Genomic DNA, 20,845 nt, shown 5'->3' on the forward strand with positions numbered 1-20,845 from the left:
CTTGCAAGGGTTTTTGGTGTTTTATATTTTTTGTTTGTTTTTGGCTTGAAAAAGATGAAGAAAAGAACAATGTATTTAACTTAAGCTAATGCTCTTAAAACTGGGAAGTCAGAATTTATTTGTAAATTAAATTATCACAGTGTCAGTAATAAATGAGTTTTGTATTAAAAACATATAGAAGAAATTTCTGTGTATGTTTCTTGGCCATTTTTAAAAACTGGTATTTATTCCTCATATTTAACAAAAATTCAAGCAAGGGTCTTCTACTTTCTATCATCTCTTCGACATCTAAAACTATCATGCAACTAATCCTAAATTTATGTATTATATATATCAATCGGCAGAGTTCATTAGTTTTCTCTTTGCTATCACAATGCATAAAAAGCAAACAAATACGCTCTCATATAGTCAAGCTTCAAACTGATGAAAAACTGAAGAAGTCTTTAGAAAGGGGATGGAATAGTTATTTCAAGAAGTAATCTAATTAGCAATCGATATTTTATTGTGATTTAAAGTTTATAAAACTCAATGTTCATAGCAATCCTGTGAAAGCCAAGACTCTCATTAAATCACTAGTTTCCGAATTTAGCTGTCAAAATTACTTAGGATGCTTGAAAAACAACCACCACCACAACAAAACCCCACCTTTTTCAGGGCCCTCTCCCAAACTGACTGAATCAGAATCTTCAAGGGATCACGGATGAAAATCCACATTTTAGAAAGAAACCCCCAGTGACTCTAAAGCGAATTCAGGGCTGGGAACCCAGGGATTAAGGGACAGTCACGTTGCCTGGGTTCATACACAAAGCTCTGACTACACGACCTGAGCTCGTTCTGCTATGCGACACTGCCCCCTACCGACCAGAATGCATTTCCTAAATCACTCAAGTCTGCAACAGTCCTCTACATGTCAAGTAAATAGGAAAATAAGACGACTATGTAGGGATCACCTACAGAGAGCAGAGAAACAAATGATGCACATTCCAGCACAGCCCATATAGCTGTATCTTCCCGCATTTTATTGAATAATCAGCCATCCACACACCATAGTGAAAGACTATGGATATTCTCATACAGGCTTACCCAATCATCAGGCCCACAGCAAAGGTATGGGGCAATATGTAGATAAGCTTTAAAAGCATTATTCTTGAGTTTCCATGGGATAGAATCCAAGTTGGCTCCACCTTAAGCTTTATTCCCTGGTTTAGCAGGTCATCTAATAAGAGCAGTTTAAGAAGAGAGTACAGTTTTATAATAGTAAAGTCTCCCTTACTCATTCCATCACCGAGTTTGGTCCATCTTCCTTCTCCCATCAGTGAGTGTAGGAGACACATCACCTGCTCTTTCTCTACTAGCACTGCCTCGTAGCTGTCATTGCTTGCTAATTCATGTGATTTGTTTTCCCTCTGCCAGCCTCTTCTCTTCAATCCATCCTCTGAATAGCCACAAACATCACCTTTGGAAACACAGATTTGACCATGTCATTTCTCATGACATATAAAATAAGTTCAAATTTCTCCTTCTGGAATTGAAAACACTCACAGTGAGACTTTGATGGTTTAATTCCCATTGCTCCTCTGTGGGTACTTTCTTACCTTCATGTCATACTGGATTAATTGTCTTTTCTTGAATGAGCCCTGGCCTTCACTATCTCCAGGCCTTTGGTTCATCTCTACAATCCATCTAAAATGCCTTTCCCTACCTTGGTCCAGTTTTCAAAATCCAGCCAATTATTAAAGTCCCGGATAGAATAACTCTTCCACAAAAGTTTCGAAAACCTTCCTCCACTACGTAGTTATTTTCACTGTCTAATGGATATGAACTGAGTCCGTATAAACACGAGACACTCTGCTTCTATTTCCAGTACTACTGTCACATTACATAGTCCAGGCCCTTCAGACTGTGAGGCACGAGAACTGCAACTGTCCAATACACACGCTGGTCATAAAATAAATGCTTCTGGTCTTTGTCTTGTTAAGATACCATATTAAAGAGCCATCCAAATTTTGGACAGATGGTCAAAACAAATATCTAAGACACGTCTTCATTAAAAAAATAAAAATAAAAACAGAACAAATTAAAAAAACTTACAAAACTTACAAAATTTTTTTAAAAAGCATAGATTCAAGATATTATAAAATACTTGAAAAGATAACTTTCTTTTCATTTGCATTTTTTACTATGGTATGACTGTCTTATAAGACCATTCACAGGAATGTGATTAGCTCTAGTGACATCTACTATTCAAAGAAATCTAATCCAACTGCTTGATCTGTGTCTCAGCTCACAGCAGTGGCATTCAACAAATGTATGGTTTAAAACTCGTTAATTAAAGGGTCATTTGGGTGGCTCAGGCAGTTAATCATCTGCCTTTAGCTCAGGTCATGATCCTGGGGACCTGGGAGTGAACCTGGCATTGAGCCCCACATCGAGCCCCGCACTGAGCTCCCTGCTCAGTGGGGAGTCTGCTTCTCCCTCTGCCTCTGCCCCTGCTCATGCTCTTTCTCTCTTTCTCAAATAAATAAATAAATAAAATCTTTAAAAATAAATAAATAAAATAAAACTCATTAATTAAAAAATTAAAACAAATTTACTTTTCTCAGATTTATTTTACATTATTTCTAAGATGTGTATCATAGAAAACTAGAAACTTAAGAAGATAGAAATAAGGGTGACATATACCTCATGATGACTAATAACTTTCCCACTTCTCAAGTGAAAAATGTACAATTTCTAAAAAGTTCTTTAACTCCAACTTTTAACAAAAACAGTTATTCAAATAATAATACATTAGACATTGGGTTTGTTCCTCAAGGAAAAGTATTTGCTATTGTCCTATATTTAATATGCATTTTTTACTTGCTATAATATTAGCTGGCTGATTTTTTCCATTTTTTTCCCCACAGGGAAGGCATAATTAGGGTGGATCATGAAGATTAAATAAAACCTAACCAAGGGAGAAGAGAAGTGGGGACACTTCAGTGCAGAGAAGAGTCTGTGAAAGAGTCAGGAAATCAGGGGAAAAAAAAAACTGTTCATTAATGGTGATTTATTTAGAGCGGCTGGAAAGAATAAAGGGAAAACTAAAAAGGTAGGTTAGGGCAGATTCTAAGAAGAGATATAGTCCACTCCAAAGAATGTATATTTTATCTTTTATGTGGTAGGTAACCACTGAAATTTTACACAAAAGTGCGAGACATAGCTGGGTTTTTTTTTTTTTGAGTGTCTACTATGAGCCAAGCACCATGCTAGATACACATCACTTGCTTAGTCCACACCGAAACTCTTTGAGGTAAGCACTCTTAACCTAACTTTATTGATCAACAAATACAGAAACAAAAAGTGAAAAAAAAATTATTTAAGTATACATAACTAGTGAGTACCAGACCCAAGATTTGAATCCAGGTGCGTATGTTTCCAAAGACCTTCCATTATCTCATGCTTCTTTCTGAACATGATTCCTTTGTGTTTTAAAAGTTAATTCTAGATTTAGTATGGAAGACACTTTCAAAGGAAGCCATCATTGAGGAAGGAAAGCTAAATGTGAACTTAGTTTTATCAGCCCAGCAAAAGAGATCAGGGCTTGAACTAGGGCAGCAATCAAAGCAATGGGAAGAAGAGGGTGAATAGACAAAACTTGGTTAACAATATGCTGTGATAAATGAGAGAGAAATGTAGGATACCTTTGGGTTGTCTAGCCCACAACCTCAATGTTACAGCAAATTCCCTTCTGTCTATAAACATGTTCTCTTTAAGGCCTTTAGTTACAAATGTGCATTAAATAACTTGGAAATAGAAAATGGGAGCATTGGAGGAAGATTGAAGCATATGATTTTAAGAAGTTCCACAGGCAAAATAAATTGTGTAGTACTTTCAATAGATAACAGCTTATTCTTAATTAACCTACACATGTTTTCCCCTGAAGCTCACCTTTCAAAACAGAGCCTTGCGAGTCATCATCCAGGCTGAGAACAAAAACCAAGAACCAAAGAGACTCAACACATTTGCAAGCAATTGCTCTAAGGTTGAGAGCACCTTTCAAAGACCGGAGACAAAACCAAAGTCTAGGATTCAGGCCAAGAGACAGGCAAAGCAGTTGTCAAATACAAACAGAAGCCGCCACGGGGATCAGGGACACCAGACAACACAGATGTTGGTGACGAAATAGACTCTGGGGCAGGAATTCTGCCTCCTTATATGGAAGGCCTGGCCATTAACTTGACGGTGGGTCTATGTGACGGGTGGAATGTTCTAGTGTTCGCTTCTCGTCAACAGAGGTAAACAAGAGGACTGGAGGCCTGCAGTTAGTTGGTCACTCTCTCTCTATTTCAATCATTCTTACCTCCACTTTTCAAAACAGGTGAAGTTATTTTTACCCATTATTTCTGGATAGAGAAAAAGAAAAACAGGAATTTGGGAGCTCTCAGATATTCTCTTATCTCCCCCAACTCTCTGTTGCTATTCTAGTCAAACATGGTGAAAAATTCAGTGGGTTTGGATTAAATCAGTAAAATCCATATGTTTTCCACTCGTCTTTTATACTCTGTCTTAAAAATCTCAGCTTGCATTAGCCCTAAAACAGATTGTATTCTAGCCTATTATTGTTTTTTTTCCCTTAAATCTGCCTGTTAATTCGGTATTTACAAATGATACATTGTATAGGTAGAACATGTCCCCATGTTAAGAATTGAATAAGATACTTCCAAGAATGTTTTTTTTTTTTGGCACAATTTTGACTAGAATGATTACAATTCATACCATCTATGGGGGTAAAGGTGTCAAAACAGAGGGGAAGAAACACAAAATATCCCTTACTCAGTGGTTTTTAAATACAGAAATCTAGAAATCTAGGCTCAACTATAAACTTCTAGAAAAGAGTCTAGATTATTGCTCCCTTAATAAATTCATCAATTAACAACACTTGCTATATGCCATAAGCCATACCAGGTGACAGGGAAGCAGAGATGAGTAAGACAGAGCTCTTAATTCCTGAGAGGCTAGTGCAAAAAGCAAAAAAAAGAGCAAAAAGTAATTATAGTGAAATGGACCATGCATTATAAGAGAGGGGTAGGGGAGAAACAATTAAGATTGTGTGATAGTTGACCTCCCCAGTGGCTCTCTCCGGGTCTCTGGTGAAAAGCCAAATGGGACTGGTGGCCTTTCACCTCCCTAATGGGAGAAGTTGTGTGGTGCCAACTTTCTAAAAGGTCATCAGGTGCTATCAACACCTTATATAACTCCCCTGGGCATACAAGTTACATCAAGTTTATCTCCTTTAGCAAATTCTCTCTATTATCACTAACTTATTTGGGTGCTATCTACTCCCTTCCAAAGTTCCTAATAAAAAGGCAGCAGTGAGGGCAAATTATACCTGCCTCTTCTTGAGATGCTACAAGGCTAATATATCTTGCTGCTTCTCCTTCTTGCACCTGTGGAATTCATGGAGTTTATCCCAGCTCAATAGACAGGAACAGTGTGCTATGAGAACTCAGAGATGGGAGTAGTAATTCTATCCTGGAGGAAGGACATAGCTCTAGAGAAAGGATGAGTGCACAACAAAATGTGGATTAAATTCAAAGTAACCCAAGTAACTTTCTGAACTGCTATGTCATCGATTAATTGCCAGTTCTATAACTCACAAATAAATGTAAATTCTGGCATTATTGGGTTCCAAAAGGGTAGAATAAGTCTGTCCTACTAATTACTAATATTATTTACTCACATCGACATCGTTTTACTTTAGCTGTTATTGTCCAAAAATAATGATTTCTTTTTCTCTTCCATTTTAGAAGGTTGTGATAGAGACTGCCTACATACCCACTAATCTTAGGCCCTCGCCCTGGGCATCAGGAAGATGACATCCCAATTCCTCTGACAGTGAGTGGCAAATATAGAACCTTCTCCGAATATTTCCATTAAGTCAATAGTTGACTGGATATTTACTCCTCAGCAGCTGTTTTATTTGAATTTGGTATTTTGCCTTGAATTGCAACTTGATATATTACCTTAAATTATTAGGGCCACAAAACTGAGTTCTCACCAGTGAGCAGAAGGGATAGGCAAAAGTTGCAGGGCTGGCAATAAAACACTCTGTCTCTCTTTTCTCCGTGTACACTGCTAGAAGCAAAGGACTCTGACATTGCAAAGCTACATGCACGAATCACCAGACCCAGGATAGTCATGGTACCCACACCAGCATTCGTGTGAATGAAAAATAAAAGCCTCTGAGATTTGGGAATTATTTGTTAGAGTAACAAGGGAGTTTTATCCTGATGAATGCAAAGACACTGATATGCATATAGTGTTTCCTTCAAAAAGAAACAATTCCTTATTTCATCTCTAAACATATTTGGAGACAACCTGGGAAAAAAGAGGGTAATTTCTCTGTCCCAACTCAGTATTATTTCGCTCCCACATTAGGCAGAGGTTATCTCTCTGACCTTGTGATTTTCTGTGAGATAGAGCTGCCTGGAACAGGGGATGTACGCTATGGATGAGAACAATATGTGAAAAGCTTATTTCAGATGTAACTTAGCATAGAAAATGCCAAAAACAACACAAAAAGGGAGGTGAGGGCTAAGAAGCAGGAAAAGAATAAGTGATGGAAAATTTTGCAGCTGATAAAAACATTAAGTGGAAATAAGTTGGCCATGCAATGTGTATTTTCCACTCACTCGTTTTGACTCAGTTTAGGCTACATACCATGTTGATATAAACACTTGGAGGTTTAAACAGGCTAATCACCAAGTAAAAGTCAGAATTCCAAGAATATGTGGTGTGCAGCCCTGGAAAGCACGTCTGTGGTTAAGCTGGGATTCAGACAGGAAGCATGAATTCAGAGCATCCAGGAAAACGACAGGGGCGAACTTATGGGGGCCAATTTTCCTGAGAGACCAAAGAACTACCAATGAAAAAATTCATCCTAAAAGATGATTTACAAACTTGGCCTAAAAATAGTGGGAGGAGGTGGAGAAAATGGACTACTTTACATATGGTAGGAGGCTGCCCTTTGATGCAGGTCCAAAATCTGAGGGAGAGGAGAGAGCAATAAAAGAGTGATAAACACAAAAAGGACAATTTCCTTGAGCATTCTGTAGATCTTCGAGAACACATAGGAACAGGGTATCAGTCAAGTGATGGTGAAGCACTCTTCCCGTTGGGAGTTAGGATTAGAGCCCTGACAGGACAGACCACACTGGATTGAGAACCAGAACACTCCAAATAGAGAAAGGTGAAGAACTGGGAGAGGATGTGCTGCCCCAGTATATATTACCCCCATTGTGAGCAGACACTTATGTCAGCCTAATATCTTATGTAGGTGTGGGGGTCTTGAAAGGGGGTCTCTTTGAAGGGGAATAAGGTCCTTTCAACCCACCCAGGCTCTGATTATTTGAGAAATAATGTAAAACAATTAAGGTGGAGACCAAGATATTACTGATACAGCTAGGTCAGAGAACAGAGCCTTGGGAGAGAGCCAAAGGGGTCTGCTAATTTAACCTCAGAATTAGACCAACTTGCTACCCAGTTGCAGGCAGTGTCAGACAGAGGCACAATTTCTATACAATGGGTGGCATATGTGGGAAACAAATGTCCAGGTGTCTTTTCTCAATTAGGGCAGGTTTGAAGAGTCAGTCTAGTGCAGAGCTCCTGGCTTATAACTGGGCTTAATCGTGTTTGAATGTCTGCTCATAAGGAGCTGGGTTCTATCACACCACCAAACCACAAAATCAGGTGGGCCCACAGCAATCCACCAAGAGATGGAAATGGTAAATGCAGGCCTAAATATGAGCAGGTCTTATATGTGCCCTGTGGCAGCTTAGGGCTCTCTTATGACTAATGATGTAGGATGAAAAGCAGCAAGTTTGTGTTGGAATGGTATGTAGGTACAGGCTAAAGATGAACTGCTACTGAAATGCCATTCTGCTAAGGGCTTAAAAGAGAGTAGCGAGGGAAAATCCTCCCAGTGGCAGAGTTTAGAGCGAGGCACCTGGTCATCTACTTCGTATGCAAAGAAAAGTGACCTGAGGTTAGAATAGACATTGACTTATGGACAGTAGAGAATGGCTTGGCTAGAGGATTGGGGACTAGAAGGAGAATGATTAGAAAATTGAGAATAAGGGGCGCCTGGGTGGCACAGCGGTTAAGCATCTGCCTTCGGCTCAGGGCGTGATCCCGGCGTTATGGGATCGAGCCCCACATCAGGCTCCTCCGCTATGAGCCTGCTTCTTCCTCTCCCACTCCCCCTGCTTGTGTTCCCTCTCTCGCTGGCTGTCTCTATCTCTGTCAAATAAATAAATAAAATCTTAAAAAAAAAAAAGAAAATTGAGAATAAGAAAGTTTAGGGGAGATGCATATGGGGAGACCTACCAGAGTGTTCAAAAGTATGAGGTCTTTGTACTACATGGTCACAATCAGCAGAGATTATTGCCCACATAAAAAGCATAAAGATCCAAGTAGACAGAATAGCTGTACCAGTTGACCTCAGCCAGCCTGTCATCAGCCAGCCCACCAACAGAATAGCTAGCAATGGTGGCAGAGACAGATATGCATTGGCCCAAAAGAATGGACTCCCACTCATGAAGGCTGATCTAGTTACTGTCCTTGCCAAAGTCCAACCATCAAGAAAAAGAGACCAATACTGAGCAAATGATATGGTATACTATCTCGAAGATGCCAACCAATCATTTCATGGCAAGTTGATTCCACTGGACTCCTTTCACCCTGAAAGAAGTGATTCATCTTTACTTGAATCAACAAATATCATCTGGGTTGTAGGTTTGCCTTTCCTACCAAGAGGGTCTTAGCCAGCCACACTCTAGGAGGGCTTAGATTTTTGCCTGTAGTTTTTGATTCACCAGACTGGATCCTGTATCACATCAAACCAAGGAACCTACTTCACAGCAAAGGTGGTAGAGCAGTAGGCACATGGTTATGGGATCCATCACACGCCAGATGCTGCCAGCCTGATGGAACAATGGAATCATCTTGTGATGGCACAGTTGAGGCATCATCTTGATATGATACCCTTTAAGGAAGTCATGTCATCTTCTAGAATAAAGAATACACTCTTAATTAATGACCATTATATGGTACTATGCCCACAATATGTAGAATACATGGGCCTGGGTACCAAAGGGTCAGAGTAGGAGTGACCCCATTTGCTATCATTCTGTGACTTTGATCCCAGAAGATGAACGCTTCCATCAAGAGTCAAACCAGTGTCATATTAAATTTGAAATCACAGGCACCTATTGCTTTCCCCGAGCTCCTTGTACCAAAAGACCACCAAGCAAAGAAAGGAGTCATCATCCTAGCAGAGGTAACTGATCTTCATTATTAAGAAAAAATAGGGCTACTGTTACAGATGAAGGATAAGGAAGAATATCTGGGGTACTCAGATGATCCCATGGGACATCTCCTGATACTTGAACAGTACAGGGACAAGGGCAGCAGCCCAGGGATGGGCATCGTGACCAGGGAATCAAACCCCTGAACAATGAAAATCTGGATCACCCCACCACATAAGCCATAATACCAGCAAAAGTGCTCTCTCAAGGTGAGAGGAACCTAGAATGGCTAACAGAAGAGAAAAATAATGAGGATCAGCTGTGGCCTCTAGACCAAATGTAGTGATAGTGTTGGTGGTGTACTTCAACACACTGACTTTCCTCTAACAAATTCTCCCCAGGAAAGAGTCCTTCCAGAACCCTATAGCAGCTGTTTATGGATACAGGTGAACACACTATATGAAGCAATTATATCTGGGTGGTGCAAGGGGTAGACCTCAATAGATAAGCCCTACTGGACTGCAGGACACCGTCCATCTTTGGAACTGAAGTGCTGTCTCTCCCAGCAGCTGAGCTGAGGCTACTGACAGCTCACTGATAAGTTTCTCTCCAGGAATTTCCCTTGTCCTAAGAAAGCTGCCTCACCAGGTTTACAACCCCTCTTTGGGAGCAACCTGGAGCCAATGACTAGTCAGTGCAGGGTCCACAAATCTGGCCCCCCTGCTTCAACTAGGTCAAACACGAAGGGCTATTCCACCTCCAAAACTCTTGCTAGAATCATCTGAGACCTCTGATGCAGCTACATCATATACTTGTTTAAGATTTATAGTCCATCTACTTCCAGAAAAGCAGTTGTATCAGATTATAAAATTAGCATATTATATAAAAGAATAAATTACAATGAAATAAGGCAAAACTAAAGGATATATTGTTAATTGTTTACAACAAAATTATTAAGGTTATTCTTCAAATAAAGGTACTGGTGTAGCTGCTATGATCATCCAGACACATATTATGCCATCAGTATGATTACTGTTTGATCTAGCAGGTGGTATGTGCAGAAGTAAAATATGAAGATGAAAACCCCTCACAGTATTCATAGCTATAACATATATCATTTCCTTGATTCCAGAACAGCACCATGAGATAGAAAGAACTGTTACTATTCCTATATTATAGATAGTAAATCGAAGTTCAACAAGGTACAGTGATATACCCAACCAGTGGTAGAATTACTTTTTAATTTAAATTCAATTATTTTCTTTTACAGCATTATGATAAATACTTGTTTGGATGATGGCATCATCCATATAGATGATATATTTTCTTAGTCATCTTCAAAAAGCCTCTGGAAACATTGATTTTATATCATTTAACCATTTTGAGAATTTGCTTCATCTTGCTTGGTATCCTGCATTATTTGAAATAAATATTTTTAAAATATTCAATGTCTCTGGGTTACACTAAATACTATCTGCTAACTGGATCTTTCAAGCTTTATAACATTAGAATGACAACTTGGTCATTTGCTGACTCACTCCCTAGGTATTTCCACTATTATGAAATTGCTACTTCATGAAAGGATGTTTGCTTAATAGTAATCAACTGTAAAAATAAAGAAAGCAGAATTTTATTTTTCAAAAGATTAGATTCTAAGTGTAGGTTTTTGACAAAGAACTCTGCCATGGTCAGTGAATCACCAAACGGAGAAGGTTCACTTGACTTCCCAAAAGAAGGAAAAGAAATAGAAAAGAAGAAAAGAAAAGAAACAGCAAGAGGATTGCTTATTCTGGAACTGAGCTAAGGAGAAGTATAAATGTGTTAATCTGAGGTAGGGAGAGTTACCAGAGGGAGTAGCTGACCAGTGGGTCACTGCTGACAGGGAGATGAGATTACTTCCCTTGAATAATTGAGGGCACTTACTTGTAAGACAGGCTAAGGATCAGAACTGGAGAGTCAACGCAAAGAGGCAAAAAAAAAAAAAATTAAAACTACTGCTGAGCAGGACAGAGAACTGGACCAGGATTGTGGGAAACACCAGAAAGGGGACACGTGATGAGTTTTGTGAAGTGCTATCTCCCACCCAGGAGCCATCTTGAGATGTAAAGTTATAGACACAGAACACTTCAAGCTTCCTTGTATCTCACTGGTCAAGGCTTTGTGGTGAAGTTTGTCAAAGTGTATAACTTTTTTTTATAGTATCCCACTATTTGTAGTAACTATTGGTAATAGAAGCAATTGTCTGGTTGACTTAGTTTATCCAATCTTTTCCTTATAAAAAGCCATTTGTATTTGCAACATACCCCCAAATGGTCCATCTGCTAGTCTTCTAGCTACCTGGACATTTCATTTCAGTCCAAAAAGATAATAAAGTATCTCCTTAATAAACCTTACAATTTCTTACCATGTGCTTTTATTTTTTTAATAAACTTTATTAATGAGCCAAATTCAATGTTAGTCCCAGAATATTGTGTTAAGGGATTTGGGGGTAGCCCAAATTCATATAGAATAACTTCACTCTCTGTATTTGCCACCCTCTTATCGTTCCCTCAAAATCCAGCTATAATATCTTCCCCATAAAGCCCTTTGGAACAATAAAAATTGCAGTTATCTTCTGAATTCCTATATTGTTTTCCAGCCCCTAGCTTCTCTAGGGAATTAACTGTACAGGGACTTATTTTATGTCCCTTCTATTCTTAACTTAAGCTGGTACTTTTTCTGAGTTTCTATCTACTATGGGAGCTCCTAGAAGGAAAGGTCCATGGGTTAATTTTTTTTTTAATTTCCTAAGCATGTAGCATACATTTTCAATAATAACTATTTATAACTATATTTTACTTTGAAAATATTCTTGAGAAATCCTAGTTGTTTAATTGATATATCCAACCTTGCAGGGTAAAAATAAGGAAACATTTATAAAAGTAATTAGTACGTTAAGTTACTTTTTTAAAAAAAAAGGAAAGGAAAAATTATAATAGTGGTGGAAAACATTGGATGTTCAGCTGAATCGTTTTTCTCTTCCTGAACAGTCAGGTGTGTCATGCTCACTTCTCAAAGGGGGCTGTGAGTGGAGGTGATGTGTTCCACTGATACCCAAGGCCATAAGGCAGTGGGTAGGACACCTCCACACTTTATTCCACTTCCTGCTAGCTGGGACTAGATGCACACCCACCCAGCTCTAAGTATGCAGATGATGACAATGCCTCAGAGGAAAGCAGAGCTACCCTTGTAGCTTGGGTCCCTGAATGACATTGGGAAGTAGGAGATATCTGCCTGCTCTATTACTTGAGGGAGATGTTTCAGATTGCCTTTGGAGTCTCTTTGTTATAACCTTTCACGTAGCTAACACAGTAATATATTTATTATTATGGTATTTAAATGTCAGGTGAACAATGGTATTTAACTCTTTGGGCCTCCAGGTTGGGCATGGGTTAAAGTCCCAGAGCTGCCCTAGCACCCTTGAAAATGGATGTCTTCAAGCATTTACCACAATGATAGGGATAAGTTTTTTCTTCTTTTTTTAAAGATGTGCACAATGATGTGATAAGGTTAAAAATGTATTAACTTAGAGTTTTCTGAACATGTTCCCAAAATTTTTAAACTTCTTCCTTAAGATGACTCTCCATTTTTATACTTTATATTCCTACACACCATCCTCAGTGACATGCATGTGGCCTCATACCAGATGTTGGAGATATTAAAACAAACAAAAATACTAACTGAAAGCTATTTTCCCCCTTTATCTTCATCCTTGCTTTTTTCCTTTTTTATGTGTTAGCCATAAGCAACAAGACAGATTTTTCTTTTCACTAAAATTGGAAGTTAAAGGACTCTCCACCACTCAGTTACCCTTCTAACAAGCTTCATGGAAACTACGCCAAGGGAGATTTTTGTGACTCTTCCTGCGGTCAGGATTCAGGCCCTTCCTTTCACATTCTTCCTGCTTCTTATGGCTCAGAGCCTTTGTCTCTCTCCTGTGGTTTCTGTTTCTATCCCTGGGTATTTGTTCATCAAGTTTCTGAGGTGGGATGGTGCTATATTTCCACTAGGTTCTCTTTCAAAAATGAATCTTCTTGGCTTGAATTACTTTATTTTTCCACTTATAAAAATGAACCCATGTCCCAGCCTCTATAACATAATTACAACAGAAAAAATTTCCAATTATAGCAGTTCAAATTTATTCCAGGAAAATATCTGACTAAAATAACTACTCACATGCCCCAAAAGCTGAATTCATGCTTTTAGGTGTATCATAAAAGAGATGTCATTGGGGTGCCTGGGTGGCTCAGTCAGTTGAGCATCCGACTCTTGGTTTCAGCTCAGGTCATGATCTCATGGGCCATGGGATCAAGCTTGGCATCCCATCTGGCCCCATGCTCAGCAGGGAGCCTGCTTGGGGATTCTCTCCCTCTGCCCCTCTCAATCACTCACTCTCTTTGTCTCTCTCTCTCTCTCAAATAGATAAATAAGCAAAATCTGAAGAGAAGAAAGAAAGAAAGAAAGAAAGAAAGAAAGAAAGGGAAAGAAAGAAAGAAAGAAAGAAAGAAAGAAAGAAAGAAAGAAAGAAAGAAAGAAAGAAAAAGAAAGAAAAAAACATCATTGACAAAATGGGTCATCTTCCTTTAATACCCTGGGGTCCAAATTTGGAGAATATTTGCAAAAATCTCTGAGGGCTCCTGAGCATCCAGAAAGATCATTACTCAGTCAACAAGGACCTATTAAGTGTCTATGCCACCCCAGTAGTGTCTGAGAAGAAGTCATGAGACGAGAAAGCAATATAAGTGGGCTTTCTGTCTAGCTAAGAACTCTCTCATCTGCTCTATGGGAGGGTAACAAAAACCCACACTATTTATCCCATTGTCTGGAATCATAAAATGTCAGATATAGTATTGTCTGACTCCTCCTATCCATAGATTTCAAAGCCCCAATGCAAAAAGATTAAGTGACCCATGTAATAAAGTCACAAAGTTAAAAACCCACAAGTAAATAGTGCGCTAGAGCCAGTCTCAGAGCTGAGAATTTTATACTGTCCCCTGCTGATTACCTCACTAAAGCTGGTACCTATGATTGTAATGTGGTGATATTTAGTAATATTTCAATGATACAATGCCAGGCTGTTCTCTGTTTTAATTAAATGCATTAGAACAGGGCAGTTACCCTGCACAGAATTACACATAAGTAACAAATCCAGGGCTTATAAATCTTCTCAAGATGAAACAGAAAGTGCCAATAACACTGTATGAATATTTTGCTGAACAATTACTTGTGGAGCCTCTAGTGTGTGTCCAGCCAATGACTCCTCTGCACACCAGTACCAGGTAAATTATCTTATCTTGACTCCACATAATGACCGCAAATAGCCAGCTTGCTGATCCACCACCACTTACATACTCCCCATTATCTCACAGTCTGGTAGTGCAAATTTGGTCAGCTATTATCCTCAAAGCTGTAAAACAGCAAAATTTCACTTGATACTTCTGAGAAAATTACTGCCAGTAATTTGAATGTTACAATAGACTGAATAAATTGAGAAAAATTTCTCTTCCCTCATCTTTATTCACCCTTCTATCATTTCTCACCTTTCTCTACACCTGCCTTATCCTTAACCAATAAGGATTTTGATTCTTTAGAAAAGAGTTCTCCATTGTTCCACTGTTGAAGTGTCCATCTCCTGTGCACATAAGAATTATTTGTTTTTCAAAGTGATGTGTGTTGCCCACGCCAAACATTGTCAGTGAAAAGTTGTCCAAACCCTCTTTTGTGACGCCTCTGTATCCAAAACACAAGCTTATCACAGCACTGACAACATGCATTTGCATAATTTATTTAATGACAGTCATTGGACTGTAATGTCTTTGAAGTCAAAATGTCTAATTTAGTTTTGCATCTCGGTGTCCCCTTAGTCCTGACAAATACACACGTTTGCTAAATGAATGAAAATATCTTCCAATCTATCAATTGCCTCAAACAACGGTGTTCATAATTATACTCTGTGTAGGGAATATAGGAGTTAGGAGGAGAAACACAAAATGGTCCCTACAGGCAGCTGAAAGAGAAGAGAAATGGAAAGAACTTTCTGCTTTAGTTAAGAATTTTCTCCTTTGGTTCAGGAGCAGCTTTCCATAGAACAGAAAATATTGCAGTCTTTACCAAGATAGTGTATGTTTTCTGGATGAAAGTCTTCTTTCTAGGTTGCATTATTTCCATCACTTGCAATAAATATTTGCCCTGTTCATTAGGCAGTCTTTGTGTTGGATACCTAATTGTTCTTCATGATAATTATAGTGTATCTGATAAAAAGTCAGTGTTTTCCTTAGGATAGGTTAGAAGGTAAGGGTACAGGTGTCAGAATGAATACAGGAAGGGAAAGAAGTCCTCTGTAAGAAAGGGGACAAGGTTGCTGTAACTGCTCCTCAAAGTAAGTGATAGCTATAAATGCAGAAAAGACAAATAGGAGAAAGGAAAGAGAAGGTCCAGAAACAGAGAGAGGGCCAGAGAGGAGGTGGTGAGGTCACAGAGCATATTGGATATTTATTGTTTTATTTGAGGTTGACTTATTATGATATAAATCCCTTCATTTTACCCAATTCTGCAGACACAATACACACATTTTGTTTTTTTCCTCAGTAACATCTGCTTACTTACCTAATAAATGCTTTGTGTGAATGAAGACATTTTTTAAAAAGATTTTATTTATTTATTTGACAGAGAGAGACAACCAGAGAGAGAGGGAACACAAGCAGGGGGAGTGGGAGAGGAAGAAGCAGGCTCCCAGCAGAGGAGCCCGATATGGGGCTTGATCCCAGGACTCCGGGATCACACCCTGAGCTGAAGGCAGATGCTTAATGACTGAGCCACGCAGGTGCCCCCTGAATGAAGACATTTTTTGTTGTTGCTACTAATAAAGTTAAGGAGGAGTCTTCTCTTGTCTGTGTGGAGGGGCTAAAGAATAAACAAAGCGTATCATTAAAGAAACAGGAAGCCCTGGAAACTATGAAATTTAAGATCTCCAATTTCCCTTTGCTCCCAGAATTGACGGAAAAATTGGTATGGTTTTCGGACTACACAGGCTATAAAATTCGAGTTTCAGAGACATTTTTACTGAGAACTTGAGAGGGAAAGAAAGCTCCAAAACAAGTGTGATTTGCACATGGTTTCTGAGAATGAACTCTCTCATGTAAACTGAAATAAAACTGCTAAAAGATGGTTTCACGGAAATATAGAGATTAATGCACAGAAATTTTACTAAACGAGACTTGGAACTAGTCTTGACTTGAGATAACAAACCTGTACGCATCCTCACACTGAAAGGTAGTTTGAAAATGTGGCTAAGAAAAGTTGAAGTTTTTGGTTGATTTACAGGAAACTGTTTCAAATGATGAGCTATAGAGATTAGACTTCAACTCCATTTACTACAAAACGATGTGTTCGCCTCGATGAGTGATTGTAGAGTGGTAGCAGAAGTAGAAATGAAATCTTAACAGGGATGGAGTATTTCTCCATTGTGTATTCTGAAGAACAGATTTCCTGGGAGTGTTTACCTAATTCTCCTTAAAAGGACACAATTTTTACTGGTTGTTGGCATCAAAGCATTACTTTTGATCTTGCAGAACCTTGTGGTTCCTTGCGGCGATTTCAGATCTCCAAAATTTAATCTAAAGGTTTAAGGTAACAATTCACACAAGGAGTCCTTTCCACTTTCCAAAAAAATGAAAAACCTGTTTATTGTATTATTTTGCCGATTTTCTTCATATTATCAACAGCGATTGTGATGATTAGTTTTATGTGCCGGCTTGGCTATAGTTACCCAGTTGCTCAAATATTAATCTGGGTGTTGTTGTGAAAGATATTTTGTAGATGTGATTTACATCTATAATCAGCTGACTTTAAGTAAAGGAGATTATCCTTAGAAATGTGAATGGTCTTCCGTCAGTTGAAAGGCCTTAAGAGCAATTTCCTGAGGGAGATGAAATTCTGCCTCAAGACTGCAACATTCCTTTCGTGCCTACCATCCTGCCCTACAGAATCAGCCTTGGCAGCCCCCATAATTACAGGAGCCAATTCCTTGAAATTTATCTGTTTATCTATTATCCGTCTATCATCTATCTATCTATCTACCTACCTATCTCTATATAGACAGATATAGATAAATTAATAGATTGCACCATGGTATTGGCAACAGAATTAGCTAATACAAGAACAGATATGAGAGAGATGGTTAACTTAGCAAAAAAAAAATGTAATTGCTCAATTTTTTATGCAGTAGATACGTAAGAATATCTTCTTGAGCTGAGAAATTAGATAAAAGACCATTTTTTAAAACAAGTCAAGCAATATGAAAGATTGTTAAAGATAAGTTGATTATCGACCAGCCTACATTTTAAGATTGAATGGAACAATAATCATCTTGGAGGAAAATATGCTACTTCATTTAGTACTAAATACATTTTTTATCCCCCTTTTCCTAAATGATAACCTTCTGGAAGGTAAGGAACATGTCTTAGAATGCCTTGTTCATGATAGGTATACAATAAATGGTTACTGAATAAATTAGCATTTTGATGTTAGTCATTCAACATGTATTGACTGTGTTCCAGCACTGTGTGGAGTGTGGGCACTACAGTGGTAAATACACACAGTTCTCCCCTCATGAAAGCATGTCGTGGTTTATCTGACCTAGGGTCTGACAAAAGCATAGAGAGATGCACTGGAGAAAAAGAGATTCCCCTTATTTATGTCCAACTCAGAAAGCTAGTTGGTTGGGTTTTTTTTTTCCCCAGAACATTTTGTTTGGCTTCCTAACTATTATATATTTAAACCATTTTGTGGAGACAATCCGGAGGCTAAGGCATCAGTGGAGTGGTCAGACAGACCCAAGCCTATATCCTGGCATCTCTACTACCTATGTGACCTTGGACAAGTTGCTTAATATCTCTGAGCTTCAGGATTCCCAACTATAAAATGAGAATAATACCTATGTATTATATTATGTCTACCTATGTGTGTGTGTGTGTAATGAAGCACTGTCTGTAAATCTTGCAGCTCAGTGTCTAGCACGTGGAAAGTCAGCAATAAATGGTAGCTAGATTTGATATACTTTACGCTTTTTTGTTTGTTCGTTTTGTTTTATCCCTAGAGTTAATGTTGATGTACAACATATACACTTTAAACCACAGTCTCTGGGGTAACAAGTTCCTTAAGCAAAGTAACCACTACCCTAAATAATGCTTCCTCATTTTTGTCAAAGCATACATCCATTAGGCTCAGAGGAGCTTCCCTTCTCGTAAGATGACTTTGAGGGTGTGCTCAAAACATTCGTTTATCCAAGGGGAAACACCCCCCCCCCCAAATCCTAAGACCTAACAGAACTCAAAGCTTTTTTTTTTTAAGATGAGAGAGAGCACTCATGTGTGAGGTGCAGGGAAGATGGAGAGAGAGAATCTTAAGTAGGCTCCATATTCAGTGCGGAGCCAGACTCAGGGCTCAATCTCACGATCCTGAGATCATGACCTGAGCAGAAACCAAAAGTCAGACACTTAACTGACTGAGCCGCCCAGGTGCCTCTATAATTCATAACTTTTTAATTCAAAGGCTTTGGTCACTACATGGGAGCCACAAGGGAATTATAACTGGGTGGCAAGTCTGACTGTCATTCCCGTGTGCTGGGCACTATATTAAATACTTTGCTTATGCTTTCTTGTTTAATCCTCACCCACAACTGGATAAGACACATTTCTGTACTTTCAAAATTATCTAGATGGGTAAACTGGGGCTCAGTGAGGTTAATTTGCACAAGTTCACACCACTAACAAGTAGGAAGGAAAGATTTGAAGCTATTCAGCCTGACTCCAGAGGCACAGAAATATGGGAGATTCTTGGCACTACAACTTGCCAAATCGTTCCATTTTATCTTATTTTCCAGTGTTCAGGCTTCCCTGCCCAATCTATGATAAACTATTCTGAGTGCTTGACTTGATTCTCTAGCTGGTTGATGAGAGATTACAGTCACATAAGTCAGAAGAAACCAGTCCAGGGTTTTGTGCTGACACCTAAGGAGCGGGATGGATCAGCCTGGACCTTTTGCTCCTTCAGGTGATGTCACAGGACTGCACCTTCCTTGGGGTGTGAACAGGATGGCCCAAGAGGAGAGCCCAGTGTCCTGGGGACCTCAACAAAATAAAAATCTTCCTGCCCAGCTTTTCAAATTACTAAGAAAATTACATTACTCAAATATCTCTAAAAGCCCACTGCCTTTAACAATTCTCTTTGCTAATCTGATCTGCTACATTCGAACAGAAAATGGGTAAAGAGTGTAATGAAATAGTCTTTTCTTCACCAAAGTTACAGCAAAGTACCTTGATGTCCCCTGTGGTAGCAGACAAAGAGAATCAGGCAGAATAGCTCTCTTATATTTAGGTAACATAACTGCAATGATAAGTAACACTTACAGATCTGTTTATTTCACAGAGAGTGTGGAAATTGAATTGAATTGAATTGAATTGAATTGAATTGAATTGGGTTCAGAAACTTGGGCCTGCCTCCCATTAGCCATATAACCCAGGGCCTGCCATGACCCTGTGTGAATTTCAATACCTTTTTTATAATGGAACTGGTTTCGTTTGCTTTTATTTATTTAATGTGTTTATTATGCCCATCAAATAAGAATGTTTGGGACATGGAGGTAAAAAATATAAAATGTTATACAAATACCTGATACTATCACTAGTAACTAGTAGTATTTGGAAGGACTTTTTTGACTTGTTTATCATATGTAGCTTACTGAGGTAGAGGTGTCTCAGTCCTACACTGAGGGAATGACACAAACCTTTGTGTCATTTAAGATTGTTGTCACCAATGTTAACCAGAACAGGTGACAGACTCCAAATAGCAGAGCTGAGAAGGACTTTTAGAGATGATCCATCCAAACCCACGTAGGGAAACAGAGTTTTAGGAGAGATGTGGGGACTTCCAGAAACCCACCCAGTTGACCCAAAGCAAAAGGGACTAGAACTCAGCTCTCTGGGATTTCAGTCCAGTGAACTCCTGTTGTTTTATTCTCTTCTGCATTTCGATTATTAAAATCTAATCTTCTTTTAAAATAATCTAAAAGGGAGAAATTCGTGTGACTAATCCAGTGGCCTCTAACGGCCAGACAGCATTTTCCGAAAACTTCACAGTATAACTCAGACGAAAAGAAAATGACATCAGGGCAGCTACGGGACATGGCCTTGCAATCATCACCCCAAGATGACAACCATAACCTTGTCACTAAATGACGTAACCACAAACAGGATGAATCTTTTCCTTCTTTCTGCGGTTACTGAAGAGGTGACAAAGCATCAGCCCCTAGGAAACTCCTGGAAAATGAAAGGAGACTAGATGAGGCATATTTTCCCTCAAGTTTATTTAAAACCCAAAGATGGTGATTGGCTTTTGAAGAGTACTAACTACCACTCCTTCCTTCTCACTCTATTTTACTCCCACTCACTCAACACTTTTTATAAATAAGACCACTTAGTCACAGAATAAAAGGAAGTAACCAAGACTGATGGTGGCTC

The 20,845-nt window shown here is 38.9% G+C and overlaps 1 protein-coding gene across 1 annotated transcript in view; it reads right to left on the reverse strand.

The window, feature by feature from the left end:
- Positions 1–20,845, reverse strand: part of LOC148110635 (uncharacterized) — a 291,435-nt gene that overhangs the window by 42,578 nt on the left and 228,012 nt on the right. The window lies entirely within an intron of this gene.

This window comes from Ursus americanus, chromosome 2 (genome assembly GCF_024610735.1).
Source record: "Ursus americanus isolate L20-20 chromosome 2, mUrsAme1.1.p, whole genome shotgun sequence".
In the NCBI taxonomy this organism is placed as follows: domain Eukaryota; kingdom Metazoa; phylum Chordata; class Mammalia; order Carnivora; family Ursidae; genus Ursus; species Ursus americanus.